General features: G+C 37.1%; 2 pseudogenes; both read right to left on the minus strand.

Annotated features, from left to right (window-relative positions):
• LOC101570589 overlaps nucleotides 1–12,212 on the minus strand; it is a 49,892-nt pseudogene extending 37,680 nt beyond the window's left edge.
• A 136-nt stretch (nucleotides 12,213–12,348) lies between these two features.
• On the minus strand, nucleotides 12,349–12,756 carry LOC101570988 (annotated as a pseudogene).
• Between the last annotated feature and the right edge of the window lie 612 nt (nucleotides 12,757–13,368).

Consider the following 13,368-nt stretch of genomic DNA (forward strand, 5'->3'; position numbering starts at 1 on the left):
TGTGACATCATAATACTCATTATGACATAAACATAGGATCTTAATATCCATTATGAGGTCACCATGATATAATAATAGCCATATTTAGCAATTACGACATCATGATACATATTATGACATTAATATCACATCATAATATCCATTATGGGGTGAACATGACATCATAATACCCATTATGTGGTGAGTATGACATCACAATATACATTATGACATAAAAATAACATCATAATAACAACTGTGTGGTGAGCATGACATCATAGTAGACATTATGACATGAAGATGACAGCATAATACCCATCAAGAGGTGGGCATGACATCTTGATAAACATTATGTCATGAGCATGACAACATAATACAAATTATGAGCTCACTTTGATATCATATTACAAATTACAAATTGATCATGACATCATAATACCCATTATGAGATGAACATGACATCATAAAACCCAGCATGTGATGAAAGTGACATCATAATACCAATTATGAAGTAACCATGACATAATAATCAACATTATGTGGTGATTGTGACATCATAATATACATTATGACATCAACATGACATCATAATAACCAATATGTGGTGAGCATGACATTATAATAGACATTATGACATGAAGATGACATCATAATATGCATTGATTTGAGCATGACATCATAATTAACATTTTGATGTGATCATGACATAATACCTATTATGTGAGAAGCATGACATCATATTACACATTATGACATTGACATGAGATCATAATACCATTATGAGATGAACCTGATATCATTATACCCATTTTTTGCTCAGTGTGATATCATAATACTCCATATATAGTGAAAGTGACATCGTAATACCCATTTTGACAAGAACATATCATCACACACAATGACATGTATATGTCATCATAACACCCATTATGAGGTAGCCATGATAACATAGTAACCATTGTGTGGTGAGCATGACATCATAATACCCATTGTGAAATCAACATGATATCATAATACCCATTATGATGTAAACATGACTTCATAATACCCATTATGAGGTAGCCATGACATCATAATAATGACTGTGTGGTTAGCATGTTATCATAATACTCATTGTACTATGAACATGAAATCATAGCATTCATTATGAGGTGAACGTGACTTCATAATAACCATCATGAGTTAGCCATGATGTCATCATAACCATTGTATAGTGCACCTAATATTGTAATACACATTATGACATGAACATGACATCATAATAACAAATGTGTGGTGAGCATGACATCATAATGGACATTATGACATGAAGATGACATCAAAATACCCATTAGAAGGTGAGCATAAACTCTTAATACACGTTATGATGTGAGATGGCATCATAATACCCATAATGTGCTCATTGTGATATAGTAATACACATATGAATTGAACATGACATCATAATACACATTATGAGTTAAACAATGAAGCAAACATGACATCATAATACTTATTAAGAGGTAACCATGACATCATAATACCCATTATGTCATGAACACGATGCTGTAATACACATTATGAAGTGAACATGACATCATAATATCTGTAATAATGCAAACATGACATCATAATACCCATTTAGAAGCAAACATGATATCATAATACCAATTATGATGTATACATGACATTAAAATAGCAGTTATTTCATGAGCATGACATTATAGTACATATTATGACAAGAACATGACATCATAATTCCCATTATGAGAACATGACATCATAATACCCAATACAGGTAGCCATGACACTATAATAACCATTGTGTGGTGAACATGACATCATAATAGACATTATGACATGAACATGACATCATAATTCCCATTATGAGGAGAACATGACATTATAATACTCATAATCTGCTCCTTGTAATATCATAATATCCATATGAATTGAACGTGACATGATTAGGCCTATTATGAGGTGAGCATGACATCATATACTCATTTTGATATGAACATGACATCATAATATCCATTATTTAATATTTAAATGACAAGGGAATACCCTTCTCCGACAAAACTAAACAAAAAGGGAGATACAAATGAACGACCATTTTGTATCTGTATACTCAAAATAGGATAGATATACAGCTGTATTCTCTTAATTCAGTGAATAGAGAGATTTGTTCTAATAGTGTTTGGGACAGGATATCATGTCTGCATCTTGCACAATGAATAACCACTAAGATAACAATATGCAATGTATTAATTATTGAAAATGTGCTAGTAATTGGTTGTGAAACTGTCTCATTGCTATTTGTTTCTCAATAAAATTATTTTAAAAATAATAAAATAAAATAAATTGCTCTAAAAAACCCATCATGTGGTAACCATGAAATCATAATACACATTATGATGCAAAAATAACATCATAATACCAATTATGAGGTCACCAGGACATAATATTATTAGGTAATAACTATGACATCATAATATACATTATGAGGTGAAAATGTCATCATAATACCCATTATGACATAAGCATTTGCTATGGTTTGTGTATAGTTGTCCCCCCAAAGCCTCATGCAGTCTTGGGGCAGCTTCTGGAGTTTGTCATTGGTTATTGTGGGTATGGATGCTGCACCTGCCCTGGGGCAGGTAATTTGCATTTCCATGTAAGGAAGGAAGAGAAGTTAGCTGCTTGAGCTGCTGCTACCTCTCCCTTGCACTCTTGCTCTTTGCCTCTGCCATGAAAGGTTGCCCTCTGCCATGTGCCACTATGCCTGGATTCAGCTGAATATGGACAGAAACTTCCAGTAACTGTGAGCTAAATAAACTGTTCCTTCCTTCATTTTGGGTGTCTGGTATTTGTCCCAGCAATGAGAAAAGACTAACTAGGACAGCATTGTATCACAATACTCATTATGTGCTCATTTGTAGTATCACAATACTCATTCATAATTGAATGTGACATCATAATATCCATTATGTGGTGACCATAACATCAAAATACACAATATAACATGAATGTGACATTATAATAACCATTATGAAGAGCATTGCATCATGATATCCATTATGTGGTCATTGTGATATCACAATTCTCATTATGAGGTGAACATGACATCATAATACCCATTAAGAGGCTACATGTCATAATAATAACCATTATGTGTGAGCATGACATCATAATACCTATTATGTGCTCATTATGATATAATACCCATTATGAATTGAATGTGACATCATAATACCCATTATGAGGCAAGCATTACATCATAATAGCCATTATGATGCCAAAATGACATCATAGTACTCTTTATGATGAAAATGTAACATAATAATACTCAGTTAGATGCAAATAGGAAATTGTAATACCCATTATGAACTGAACATGAAATCATAATACCCATTATGAGGTGAGCATGACATCATAACACACATTATGACATGAACATGGCAGAATAATATCCATTATGAGGGGAATGTGGCACCATATTATCCAATATCAGGTAGACAAGATAGCAGAATAATCATTGTATGGTGAACATGACATCATAATACACATTATGACATGAACATGACATCATGATACCCATTATGAGGTCAATGTGACATTATAATACTCACTAGGAAGTAACCATGACATCATAATAAGTATTATGTGATGGGTATAACATGATAATACACATTATGCCATGAACATGACATAATACCCATTATGAGGTGAATGTGATGTTACAATACCTATTGTGATGTAAAAATTACATCATAATATGCATTTTGTGCTCATTGTGATAATACAATACCCATTAAAAATTGAACATAACAACATAATACACATTATGAGGTGAGCAGGACATCATAATACCCATTAGGAGACAAACATGACATCATAGTACCCATTATGACACAAACATGGCATCATAATACCTTTTATGTAGTAGCCATGATATCTTAATAACCATTATGTGGGGAGCATGACACCATAAAATGTATTATGACATTAACATGACACTATGATAAGCATTACAAGGTGTGAAAGTCATCAAAATGCCTACTATGTGATGAACATGACATCATCATACCAATTATGAGGCAGCCATGATCTCATAATACCCATTATGTGGTGAGCATGTTGTCATAATACACACTAGGACATGCACATGACAACATAATACCCATTAAGAGGTGAATATGACATCATAATATCCATTATGTGGTGAACGTAACATCATAAGATCCAGTATGACAATATGACATCATAATATCTATTATAAACAAACATGACATAATACACATTTGATGCAAATTTGACATCATAATATCCATTATGATATAACCATGACATCATAATACATATTACGTTGTGAGCATGACCACCAAATGCTATAGGGGAAAAACTGATCTAGGTGGTGTTTCCTAGCATTGACATTTCTCCCAATTTTCCCATCTCTTTGTACTTCTTAGAGGCATGCAAAATTAGGAAAAGTCTACAATGTTACAACAAAGTGAAGCCTTTAGAAAATGACTGCTTCTTATTGACAAACACAAGGAATTCATTTCAGAAAAAGGACACCTACCTTATCTCTGGGTTGGATGAGAAAAAGGGGAACAATGCCTATCCAGGAGGACACATATAAAAGAGAAGTGGCTTAGTGTTCTTGGCAGGTCTCCTTCAAGAGGCTAAAGCTGAGACACAGTGGATAGAACCAACTTCTGGGGGAAACTAGGAGCTATCTCCAAAAGCAATACACTTAAGGAACCAAAACACATTTAGTGTGAGGGAGGATCTCCAACATTTCTTCTTGTAGGTCTAGATATCCTTTAAGTGCATAAGAGATAAGTTGTGGACTTGAAAACCTTTACTGTAAAGTACTAGGTGTTCCTCTTCAGGCTTTTTACTATCCCTTATAGAACTTGGATAAATTGGTTACTCTGCCAAATAGTAAATGCTCTTAGAGCAGCTGCTACTCTTTGAAGCAGAGGAAAGAGTTCCCCAGCTGTTCTTTGTTGAATCCCCATTGAAGCCTATGGCTGATGGAATGTTGACCAGAGACACAGCTGGCGACTGATCTGTGGTTGTGTGGACCAATACAAACTGAGAACACCTGAGGGGTCATGGTCGGCATACTCTCTGGCAGATACCTGAAGGTGTTCATGAAAATTGGCTTGTAACCACTGAAAGATCTTGTACTTATTGTACTTTTCCCTCTATTTTTGCAAGTAAACTAGGAATTCTACTTGAGGTTTTCAATAGAACAAATTAATTAGCCACTCTTTCAGAAATTAGGCTGAGGCAGCTTGCAAGAGTTTACATTCTAAAGCAGCTATCGGGGATATTTTACATCTGTGCCTCACACATTAGCTAAGAGTAAGAAAGATTTTTGCCAGCTTTAAAGAAAAGTGTTTTTGACAATATGTAAAATATGATAGCTAGATGATAAATGTAAGTTTTACCTGTGAGCTGCAAAGATGTAATATAGTGTAGTCCTAGAAAAGGCTGCCCTGGTGACCAGATGGAAGAATAGAAGTGTCTCAGAGTTTTCTTTGTCCTAGGACCCAGGGCAAAGTTCCTTCAGTCTGGTGTCTCTTTTGTCTACCTTCAAAAGTAATCACTGTTACAGTACATCAGGGAAAGTGCTCTGCTTCCAACGCACCCTTTTATACAATAGTTACACTTCCTTCTGTAGATATTACTGTCATCAGACAAATTGTAACATATTTACAAATATTCAATAAGAGTAAATGCATGGTTCACAGGGTTCGTGAGATTCTTGGGAGACAACTCCAGAGCAGTTCGAGTGTGGACGCAAATTGTGTTAAATATAAAATGTAAAGAAAAGAAAAAAATCATGTTGCAAAGTAAACAAAAGCAAAAATACCAGTGCACAAATGCAAAAGAAGTAGACAGTATGAACACCTTGGCTTTAAAAATAATACATTCAAATAAATACATTTATTGCAATCAAACAAGCTGATAACACAATAGAAGGAAATCACAAAGTTGATAAAATATATGAAAACTCCCGAGACTTAATAAATTATATTTCAAAAGATTTAAGTGAACTATATTTTATTTTTATTTTTATTTTTATTTTTCAGAACCAGGGATTGAACTCAGATCCTTGCATTTGCCAGTCAAGCGCTTATCCTACTGAGCCATCTCCCCAGCCCCATATATTTTAAAATATTTAAATATACAGAAAAATAAAACATTTGTCAACAACAGGGTCCACAATTGAAAAAAAATCATCCTCAAATAACTAAAATAGTTTTACTGAGTTAAGATTAATAGAACAAGGAGACCACTCACTTGGAGCCCCCACTGTGTCCCTCTCTTGGATAGGCGCATTCTTTCCCAAGCTACATATATTCTGCTCTTAACCTCTATTTGTTCCAAAAGTCATTCTTCGGGTTCAGAGAACAGAAACTCATCCCAGGTACCTTTCAGGTTGTGAGTTTCATTTTTCCCCTATATCATTGGGAAAACATAGGGGAAAAATTGATCTCCGTGGACTTCCCTTTTTTTGATCTTACTGCTAATTTTCCTAGCTCATTGTAATTTCCTTGCTAGAGGCATGAAAAATTTGGAAAACTCTTAGACTATTCCAATTAAGTGAAGCCCTTAAGAAATGTTAACTCCGAGGACAGGGAAGTCATTTTAGAAGTACACATACCTCAACTCTGGGTCAGATGAGACAAAGAGGAACGATGCCTGTTCAGGAGGACACATATAAAAGCCAAGTCCCAGCTTACTGATAGAAGCGGGTCTCCTTTGGGAGACTAAAGATGAGACACAGTGGAGAGTACTGCATTCAGGGTGACACCAGAGGGAGCTATTTCCAAAAGCAGCACACTTAAGGTACCAAAACACATTTAGTGTGATCTCCAACATTTCTCCTCCTAGGTCTAGTTATCATTTAGGTGCATAAGAGATAAGTTGTGGACTTGAAAACCTCTACTGTAAAGTGCTAGATAATCTTGTTCAGGCTTTTTATTATTCCTTATACAACTTGGATAAACAGTGGTTAATCTGCCAGCTAGAAAGTGCTCTTAGAGCAGCTGCCACTCTTTCAAGCAGAGGACAAATTTCCCCAGCTGTTCTTTGGTGAATCCCCATTGAAGCCTATGATGGATAGAATGTTGACCAGAGACACAGCTGGATTCCTTTCTGGAGACTGATCTGTGGTTGTGTGGGCCAATAAAACTGAGAACACATGAGGGGTCATGGGCAGGGCTACTGTCTGGTGGATACCTAAAGGTGCTTGGTGGAAACTGGAGCTTGACCACTGAAAGATCTCCACTTAAGTATTTGCCTTTTTGTTCTCAGTAGAACAACTTAATGAGTGGCTCCTTCAGCAATTAGTCTGAGGCAGCTTGCAATAATTTCCACTCTATGGTGGCTATCATGGGAATGATTTACATCTGTGCCTTACATGCTAACTAAGAGTAAGAAAAAGATTTTTGTCCTTTCAAGTAAAGTATTTTTGCCAATATGTAACTTGTGATTGCTAGATGATCAATGTAAGTTTTTCCTGTGAGCTCCAAAGATTTAATATAGTTTAGTCTTTCTATGAAAGGCTGCCCTAGTGACTAGATGGAAGAACACAAGCGTTGCAGAGATTTCTTTGCCCTAGGCCCTGGGGACAGGGTTCCTCCAGCTAGTTGTCTCTTTTATCTACCTCCAAAGGCAAACTTTTTTACATCACAGCAGGGAAAGTGCTCTGCTTCCAACCCACCTTTTTATTCAATAGTTACAATTCCTTCTGTAGACATGACTGTCACAAGAGCAATTGTAACATCTTTACAAATATTCAATAAGTGTAAGGGCATAGTTTGCATGGCTTGTGAGATACTTGGGAGACAAAAATTACATGCCAGTTTGAGGGTGGGTAGGAGTTGTAATAAATACAAAATGTAAAGGAAAGAGAAACATCAAGTTTAAATTTAAGAAAAGGAAAAATACCAGTTTGCAAATGAAAAAAAACTGATATGAACAAGTTTGGTTTAAAAATAATACACTTAAATAAATATGTTTATTGTAATCAAGCTAGCTGATAACACAATAGAAAATGTCAAGTTGATAAAATACATGAAAACTCTCAGCATTTTATAACTTACATTTCTGTTTTTTGTTAATTTTAATTAGAAATAGCAATGTGACAGCTTCAAAACTGGTTATTAGGACAGTTATAATAATTAATTCATTGCATATTGGTGTCTTCATAGTATTTATTCAGAGTATAAGATGCAGACATGATAGTTTCTCTAAACTATATTAGTACAAATCTTTTTCTCATGGAAATAAAAGAAATTACCTCTATATCTATCCTCTTTTGTATATACTGATATATATATATATATATATATATACATATATATATGTATGTATACATTTTTCCCCACTACAAAATGGTCCTCATTTATATCCCCCTTTTTTGTTTTGTTTTGTCAGTGATAGGTGTTCCACTGATGTTAGATAAGCTGTATTTGGAGAAGTATTTAATGGACATTTTCATACTTGATGCCACTTGAAATACTGTAGGTACCTGAATTCAGCAAAATAATACAATATAGTCCAGTAGTCCATAATAGTAGTGTGTTACCAGCAGAACTATTAATTGTCAGAGGTTGGTGACTTGAGCCTTTTACAACTCAGCTTATTAATATGGCATTACTTTTTGTACCTTGCTTTCATACTTTTCTGCTGGATTGTTAAGACCAACTTAAAGCAAAAACTATAAAACTAAAATTGTAACTTTTGTATGTGACAACGTCATTTAAATCCCTTCAGGATTTACCCTTGAACCATGTACAGCAGCTATTACATGTACTTTGTCTTTTGTCAGTGTCAGCCATGTGGATGAGTCACAGCCATTGCTTGACCATTTTGCTCTCTGTGAATGCCTGATAGAATTTTGTCTCTTTATGTGACTCTTCTTAGGCACACTATACATCATCTATCACCTTCCTCTGTGGCTGCATAATCTCCCTGAACAGAAAATTCATGATACTACTGAGTTACAGTATGTCACAGCACAAGTTCTCTTCTATCCTGAGTCCTCACTGACCTTGAAGTGCTAGGGCCAAAATATTGGCTATCCTTGCAGCCCTTATTTTTTTTTCTAATTTTTGTTCTTAGTTGTAACAACTAATCCAGAAGAAAAGCTTATTGATATTATTACCCTGTAACTGAGGCAATTGGGTTTAACATCACTATTTGTCTGAATATCAAAAGCCTTAGTCATAACATGGAACTGGTATTTTCCAACAACCATGGAAATTCTTACCTTTAAATAGCTATAGCATGTGAAAAAAAACCACCTACACATTTTTACACAGAAACTTAGAAATCAAACCATATGTAACATTGTAACAGTATGATCCTATGACCTTTTTTCTTCTCTCTTGTTTTCTACCACTCTTTTTTATTGTTGTTGTTTACAAACTTTTACTTTAAAGAGACTACAGCAACAATTGACACAACATTAGAAGCAGCACGAATCCAGAACACCAAAATGACAGGCACCTACAGGATGGCTTCAGTGCTGCACATTGCTATCCTCAATGCAGTTGCTGATTTCACAGACACCAGCATATAGAGTTAGTCAGGATGAGAATTCCACCCATTAACTGTCATATCAAAAACCTGATGGAGATTCCTAGGACCGTTGCCTTTAACCATGTTGTCCATAGAAATGTATGGTTTTGCCCCTGCCATACGTCCCAACTTCTCTACTCTCTCCTCACTGTCCAATCCTCAAATTCTCACTTTCCATTTATTTATTTTTTATTTTTTATTTTTTTAAATTTTATTTATTTATTTATTTATTTATTGTGTGTGTGTGTGTGTGTGGCCAGCCCAGCCCACCAGGGGGCGGGCTGGCTGGCATGTGGTGCTGGGGGATTGAACCGTGGTCCCTGGGCTTCAGGTTTCGCTAAGCTTGTTCTAAGTAGGTGCTCTAGACCACTGAGCCATCTCGCCAGCCCCACTTTCCATTTATTTTTATTTTTATTTTTATTTTTGGAGGGTTAACTCTTTGTTCTCACTTTCCATTTAACTGTGTTATACCTTTCAATTTTTATTTCTTGTTTTGAGTTCTTACACTAGGGAGACAATATATTTACATACATGGGTCTGGTTTATTTCACTTATGAGTATATCTGCAAGTTGAATCCAATTACATATGAGGGCTTTGAGTTCATTTTCCTTTATAGCTGAGTAATACTGCATTCTATAAAAACACCACATCTTTTTCATACATTCCTCAGATGATGGGTATTTTGGTTGCTTCCAAGATTTGGCTATAATAAATTGTGCTGCTATAAAATAGGTGCACATATATAACTATGACATGATGTTTTCAGCTCTTTTGGGAAAATTCCCAGTAGGGGGATAGCTGGATTGAATGGGATTTCCAGTCCTATTTGAGAACTCTCCACAGTGACTTCCATAATTGTTGCACCAGTCTATATTTCCACCAGCACTGGAGAAGAGTCCTTTTTCTGTGCAACCTCTCCAACATCTTTTGTTGGTTGATTTCTTTATGATAGCCATTCTTTCTGGGGTGAGATGGTATCTCAGTGTTGTTTAATTTGCATTTTATGAATGGCTAGTGATATGGAGCATTTTTTCATGTATTTATTTGCTTCTTTTCTTACTCTGAAAAGTGTGTGTTCATTTTGGATGCCGTTTTGGATTAGGTCTTTAAATTTTGTAGCCTTAATGTTTTTTAGTTCTTTATATATTCCAGACAGAAGACATTTGTGTGAGTGCTTATTAGTTAAGATTTTTTCCCAAATTTGTAGGTTGTGTTTTTACTCTGTTGGTAATTACTTTTTTTTTTTTTTTTTTTTGTTTTTGTTTTTTTGAGGAACCAGGGATTGAACTCAGGCCCTCACACTTGCCAGGAAAGTACTTATTCCACTGAGCCATCTCCCCAGCTGGTAATTACTTTTCTTTTTTCCAGCTTGCAAGAGGGTTTATTTTTTGCACTTGTCCATGAAGTCTTAGTCCACAATTAATCCATACCATTTAATATACATTTTTTCCATCTAGAGAGAAATACAAGTTCACCTGTCACAATTTGTTACCCTCCTTTCCCCTCCCCCTTCGTTTTTTTTGTTTGTTTTTTTTCTCAGAACCAGGGATTGAACTCAGGCGCTTGCACTTGCCAGGCAAGCACTTATTCTACTGAGCTATCTCCCTGGCCCCTCCCCCTTCGTTTTTAACCACGATGTAATCTTCCATTAATACAAAGGCTAACATTCTAAGTGCCAGCAAATTTTGGGGTGGAGAGGGAAAGTGAATAGGCTTCTTGAATATTTAGGTTTAGAAAGTATAGAAAGGTGAGTAGACAGGTTAACACCGATGTCCTACGCCACACAACTTCATTGCTGGGTGAAACTACAGCGTACTTTATTTTTCAGGATAGTGCTCTCTTCCATTCCAAAGCTAGAGGCCATTTTTGTTTCTTCCCAGTCCTGTCCTGAAGACTGAACCTAGGACCTTTTCACTGAGCTGCACCCCAGTCCTTAGTGAAATGTTTATAAAGCACGCACAACTGCCACTGCACCAATGACTTCTGAAAATAATGTTTTCAAGCAATTATTTCTGTTTTGTAAAAAGAGCCTATATACATACGACCAAACGATATTTTCTTGTTTGGGGAATTTTCCATGCACAGCAATTAAGAACACAAAATGCCTCAACAACTGTACTAAGTGGGTGCCACCTAGTGTTTAATTTCTACAATAACCTTGCAAATTTGAAACTATTAAAACCCAGGTCCTAAAAACTACATTTGGGAAATGCTTCCCCAGCCCATAGGTATATGATGGCAAAGTACAATCACGAAAACAATGTAATGATACCAGAATTAGTATGAGTAGCCACATGAAATTAACATATGGAAAATAAACCTACTACTTTTAAACATTCAAATGCAGGTTTAGGCTCCTTTAAATTGTCCGGAGGGCCAGGGAAACAGCTCAAGGGCATAAGCGCTGCCCACTGGCACAAGGTCCCCAGTTCAACCCCGTACGTTTAACAAAAACCCGCATGGAGAGCGGGACGCAACACATGGGTCCGGGAACACACAGCCGGCTCCGCTCAGCCCACAGGTCAGTCCAAGTCAGGGCTGGCCCCTCAAAGGAACACAGGAGAGCAGCTCGTTGGCAACACCGTTTACTTCCAGGAGGCCGGGCGGGCGGCCGGGAAGCCGCGCGGTCTTCCATCTGCAGCTCCATCGCCTCACAGGGCCGCAGGGTGCTCCGCAGCCGGGAAGACAGCTCGCACAGAAGCCGGCCCGCAAGGGCCTCGAGCGCCTCCGGAGGCCCCGGGCCCAGGCCGCCGCAGAGCTTGCCAGGCCGGCGCGGCCTCGACTCACAGGTCGTCGATGTCGTCGAACTGGATCTCGTCGTCGTCTCCGGGGCCGAAGGTGTCGGTCTCATTGATCTTCGCGTGCTCCGGCAGCTGCTATACGCCTTCAGGCTGCGCGCCTGGGCCGCGTTGTACCTGAGGATCACGTTGGCTTTGTTGTCCTGGTAGTCGCGGAGGCAGACCAGGATGATGTCGGCGGGGTTGATCCACACCTTGCGCAGCTTCCTGCGGATGTGGCACAGCGCTTCATGCCGGCGAAGCACATCACCTCCAGCCGTCGTTCCCCAGCATCTTGATGACCTGCGCGTACTACTGCCCATCCTCTTTGAACACCAGTTCTCTCTTCTCAGAGTCATTCTCATTCTTACCACGGCGTCTATTTTTGCCTCCTTTACCTTTATTCTTTGGCATGGCGGTTCTGGTAATTACTTTTGATGTGCAACAAATTCTCAATAAGAAGGGTCCCACTTGTTAATTCTTTCAAGTTTCTCCCGTGTAGTTTGATTTTCATTCAAGAACAGTTTACCTACTAGTACTCCTCAAGAATACTTCCTGCTTTCTCTTCCAGGAGATTTAGTGTTTCTGTTTTAATGTTTAGATCTTTAATCAATTTTGGCTTTACTTTAAAGCACGATGAAAGACATGGATCAAATTTTAGTTTTCAGCATGTAGAGAACCAGTTTTTTCAGCATTATTTTTCAAACAGGCTATCATTCTTCCAGTAAACATGTTTGGCGCCTTTGTCAAAGATAAGATGGCTGAATGTGTTTGTACTTGCATCTGCATCTTCTAATCTATTCCATTCATCCTTAGGTCTATGTTTTGCCACTATCATGCTGATTTTACCACACTAGCTTTGCAGTATCATTTCAAGTCAGGATTTGGAATGCCTCCTGCCTTGCCTTTGTTGCCCAGGATTGCCCTTGCTATCCTAGATCTTTTCTGGTTCCAAATAAATTTTAGGAATGACTTCTTCAGGTCTGTGACGTGTGTTAGTGGTATTTTTATAGGGATTGCAGTAAA

This window comes from Octodon degus, unplaced genomic scaffold (genome assembly GCF_000260255.1).
Source record: "Octodon degus isolate 3935 unplaced genomic scaffold, OctDeg1.0 scaffold00007, whole genome shotgun sequence".
NCBI classification, from domain to species: domain Eukaryota; kingdom Metazoa; phylum Chordata; class Mammalia; order Rodentia; family Octodontidae; genus Octodon; species Octodon degus.